The sequence below is a fragment of the Ruditapes philippinarum genome, unplaced genomic scaffold, assembly GCF_026571515.1.
Source record: "Ruditapes philippinarum isolate M1 unplaced genomic scaffold, ASM2657151v2 ctg5108_1_1_1_1, whole genome shotgun sequence".
In the NCBI taxonomy this organism is placed as follows: Eukaryota; Metazoa; Mollusca; class Bivalvia; order Venerida; family Veneridae; genus Ruditapes; species Ruditapes philippinarum.
In genome coordinates this window covers 5,333-10,664 of record NW_026861807.1, presented here as the reverse complement: position 1 = coordinate 10,664, position 5,332 = coordinate 5,333, and positions in this window count along the sequence as shown.

The following is a 5,332-nucleotide window of genomic DNA, read 5'->3' as shown; positions in this document are numbered from 1 at the left end:
AAAATGCGGCGTCGTGTGATAATCGGGAATATTTTATTTCTCTCAGGCCTTCATACTGATATTTTATGCAACTGATATTTTATGCACGACTTACAGAGATAATCTAATGCCTTCCAAATTACTATGATGATTGGTTTCGACTAGACACATAACTGTAAAGCAAGAGATGAATTGCACCCGTAAGAAAGAACATTTTCAAATAGTAGACATTGTTGTTACAAGCGACGCATCTATTACAGAAAATATGGTTCCTTGTTGAAATAATTTGATGTGATTTAATCACAATTTAATCAATTGAATTTATGGTTTTATCTTTAGAGTTATATGGATATTCTAATATCAATAATCTTTTTAATACCATACTGATTAAAATGTTATTTTCTCGTATAATATAGACCAATTTTTATTAGTTTTTGTTATTATTATTATTATTTTTATTATAATTATCATCATCACTGTCATCTTCATCACCACCATCATCATCATCATCATTATTATTCATCATTATTATTATTATTATCATCACTAGCATCTTCATCATCAACATCATTATTATTATCATTATTATTATTATTATTATTATTATTATTATCATCATCATCATTATCATCATCATCATCATTATATTATTATTATTATTATTATTATTGGAAAGAATAAAGAATAAAATGACAAGTGCCGTGGTATAACTATCTATACTTCAAAATAGTGATGTTTTGCGGTAATTATAGAAAGTAGACTTTAAAATGTTCAACTCGACTCTTTTATTGAACACGTGTTTAAAATCTATGTATACCATCAAGTCAAAACAACAATTTTCCTAAAGCTTATATTTGCCTTTCACTTTGTATTTCATTTCACTGACTTAATAAACGTTAACCACAATTCGTATAATTTCCAATCAATTTAACGCACACTTTGGAAGAGATCTTTATCACATATTCTAAATGAAATTAACCAAGCTTTCCGAACATATAATGCAACGTTATTTGCACACGGTAATTTGTGAGACACGGCTAAATTAATTTGATTGTGTTGTTTCGTAGGTTTTCATATACCAATTGCAACAATATCAAATGAATATATAGTATCACAGTTGTTCAACAATGGAATAGTGCATATTATAAATCAGATAGTTTGTCAGTGCGCTTTTGTTATCTCTAACCTATAGGTACAGTGAACCATTAGTTCATGTCGCGATATAAACTATAGTTTACAGTCACTCCTAAGTTGATCCCAGGAACGGATTGGAGAGCGTGTCTATGAGTTTATAACTTCCTAAACAATCAAACTAAATAACAGAACTAAATTATATTGTAATAATTCATTTACACATTGCATCTCCAACAAGCTAGAGTTTATTACCATTTTTGGCTCTGACTATAACGTATAAATACAAAACAAAAATCCTACTTATGGTTTCCTTTGGGCTTTTTCTGCACACTATTTTATTCATCCTCTTAGATCAGTATATTGCTAAATTTTCTCTTCATGTATGAGAAAAAAGTCTATCTCTGTATCGTCCTTTAAAAACAACAAAACGGTCATTAAGTATAAACAAAATTAGTTTCGTTATATCGAATTTTTTTAGAGAAGAAAACAAGTTTCAGTTCGAGAAGCAATGACCCCAAGCCAGCATCAGATAATTGCCATCTTTGATTACCTTCATATTACAAATTTGTCTTTCAGAAATATACGACAGCCGAACATTAGCTTGGTTCAATGGCTTAACAATGGTATGACTTATTTTGATCTCTGTTGTTAGGCTTCCGATACATTTGTCGCAAGAAGAGCACGTTTAAGTTCTCATATGAAATTATCATGAATGTTAAGTGACGAATTTATTATACAGCAAACTTCTTCTTCATGATAAAAAGTGAGATTTCTGCATAAATAGACAGCAGCCTTATAATACTGCACGTTTATAACGTCGCTTTTCATTGGATAATCGTGACGTTTATATAGTTTTATTTATAATACTGCACTTTTGTAACGTCGCTTTTTATTGGATAATCGTGACGTTTATATAATTTTATATACACGCCTGTTGTCGATTCATAAATAAATCTTACTTTTTTCTCTAAAAAATGATGCTTGCTGTATTATAAATTCGTTATAAAGATTGCTGAAAGGCTCGGGTTATATTTACAAACAGCCGTTTATATAGGGCCATATAACCTGTCAACAATCTTTATAACTAATAATATATACGGCTGCTGTCGATTTATAAAGGAATCTCGCTTTATTCCTCTAAAATGATACTTGCTGTATTATGGATTCGTTATGAATATTTCTGACAGGTTATATGACAATGTATAAACGGTTGTTTGCAATATAATCCTCGCCTAGTGGCCCGGGTTGTACTTACAAACAACCGTTAAATATAGGGCTATATAACCTGTCACAAGTAATATAGACGTCACGATTATACGTTGGAAGGCACAAACGTGCAGTATTATGATTTATTATATGATCTAAATATAGCTGCAATCTCATTGGTCCAAACTGTAGTCAACAGAACTTTTTATAATATCATATTTACTTGGTGAAGAATCATATTCACTTTTCAAAGTCTAAAAATATATTGAGACTTATATTCAATGAGCATACACCGTAAACTGTTAATTACGCGTGTTAATTAAAAGATAATTGTTGCATTTTGTTCTTTATGGCATATTTCTCGATCAAAATTTCAATACTTTACTATAATACTTAATGGCTACACAGCAATGATGAGTATAAATTTGAATTATTTTTGTACGCGCAGCGTTCGCGTAGTCGTTGCACGCCTAACACGTGCATCTTTCTTCACGCGCTTCAACTAGGCAAAATTTGTACATGTACATGTATATAAGGTTTTACTTTTTGTGTTTTTTTTTAATTTCTTAGCCTCTTCATATAATAAAACAATTATTGACTAGTGAGCCATTGAATATGATGTGATATTCACCGGCATCGCCTCGGTCAAAATGTCATCTGCCGGTGAATACCACATCATATTCAATGGCTCACTAGTCAATAATTGTATATTATCATATACTCGTGTCGCTTTTGGGACTTCGTAGAAAATATATTGCACGGACGTGCATATATTTTGACGTAATGTCATTAGCGTTATACAAACATAGTGTAAAGGCGCGCTAAATGTTACCGTTGTACTTAAGGCGTGTCAATGAAAATTGAAGATTTTTCACTTTAAATGGTCTTTATTTTTAGTATATGATAGTTAGAATATTAAATTCATGTAAGTTCATTACTGAATCACAGGCTCGCATAATATAATTTTATTCCCCTCGTTCAAATTCAGTATTGAACTTACACTCAATATCCTCTATATGTGATATAGGCAGTTTTGCAAACGCCATTAAAATCTGTTTGTTTGATTATTGTTATATTTGCTATGTATCTATTGCGCTCTTGCACATAAATGTGTTTATATCAAGCTTGGGTGTAGATTGTAAACTCTTATGACGAATTCTATGTTTATTTTACTTTATGAATTTTTATACCCGTGTCGTCTGCTTCCACTCATTATAACACAAATCTGTTGTAAAGAAAAAAGGGATACTGTCGTGATTCATAAACATATTGGTAGGAAACATACCTGCGTGACAGGCCCGTACTTTACTTTAATGTGGTCCTTCGGGATCATTTATTCCAGCACTTTTAAGTGTTGAAAATTAAGTACCGCTCGAGCGTGAGGGATGTAGCACTTTCTCATTATCTCCCATGTACAAGTCTGCAATTTTCATGCACTATTGCTGTTTTTAATGCATTTGAGGAATAACTTTTTCCAGATATTTACCAAACATCGCTTAAAACGTGTGTGATTTTTTAGGACGTTTCAGGCATGAACTTAATTTCGTTGCTAAGTTTTTATTTAAAAATAGAGCATATTTTGATTCAAGGCCACCTTAATATGAGAATTGTTGACATATATACAGTTCATCTTTATGTGGTTAAATATCTCTAAAAACTAAAATGTTCTTCTAATTTTTGAAAAGCACATTTTCAACTATAATAAAAATCTAGATATTGAATGGTTTCTGATGAACAATCACAGACACAAGTACTTACACAATATTTAAATACTTATTAGAAGTAAACGCCTTTTAGTACAAAAAAATCTGATTTCCCTGAAAGTGACAGCAATTGTTAACTTATTTGAGGTTTCAATTTTCACATAAAACTGAACTGGCTACGAATAAAACGTATGTATACGTGAATTGTTGAAAATTAGAAAACATTGTGTTTTTTTAATTAATGAAACATCTGCGTCATCTGTAACATTTCTTTTACCAGACTATATTGAAAACCAAAACGACTTCCTCTTAATAACAAACTACTACTGCATAAAATATAAGAAATACGAATAATAAATAATGGCAAACGAATAGAATGGTAAAATACAATAGGAAGTTATGTAAGTGTATTTTAGACCATTGTTATTTTTATGAAAGTTATCTATGAACCAAAAGTACACAGTGGTGAAAGCCTTCACAATCGTACTTGTATAATTGCCTTATTTAAATTACAGCTGAAAATAGAATTAAACAAACCTGAAGTATTAACACCATGTGAAAACATAATAACTTTGAATTCACAATAATATGAATTATTATAGCAACATAAACTTTCATCATCATCATCATCATTATCATCATCATCATCATCATCATCATCACCATCATCATTATCATCATCATCATCACCATCATTATTATTTTTTTATTGTTATTATCATCATAATAATCATCATCATTTTTGACATCATCATCACAGAGGAAACAAATTATAAGATTTCTATGATATATGAATTAAAACATGTACAAACGCTGTTGAACCTTTCCGAAAATGGTAATTACGGCTCTACAGAACATTCTTTTCTTACATTAACAAACTTATATCTCATCAAAACTGTTTAAATGATTATTTTTTTAATCATTCTTCTATTGTATGTGTGACTTTACTATTATTATTTTGTTGTTGTTTTCTTTTTTTCTTTTTCTTCTTCTTTTTCTTCTCCTTCTTCTTCTTCCTTCTCCTTTTTCTTTTTCTTCTCCTACTTCTTCTTCTTCTTCTTCTTCACTACCAACAACCACATTTTTAAGCAATAAACAACTGAAAGGTGCATAAAAACAACAATAACAACAACAACATTTCTTAAGCATTAAACGTATAAACTATGAAAAATTATAACTGTACACACACTAAGTTCTTAACATTTTCGACTTCAAAAGAGAATTATTTATGAATATACATGATATAATTCTATTTTCATATACTACACACTTTGATATCAAGCCATCATTCCATTACAAGCGCCTAAAAT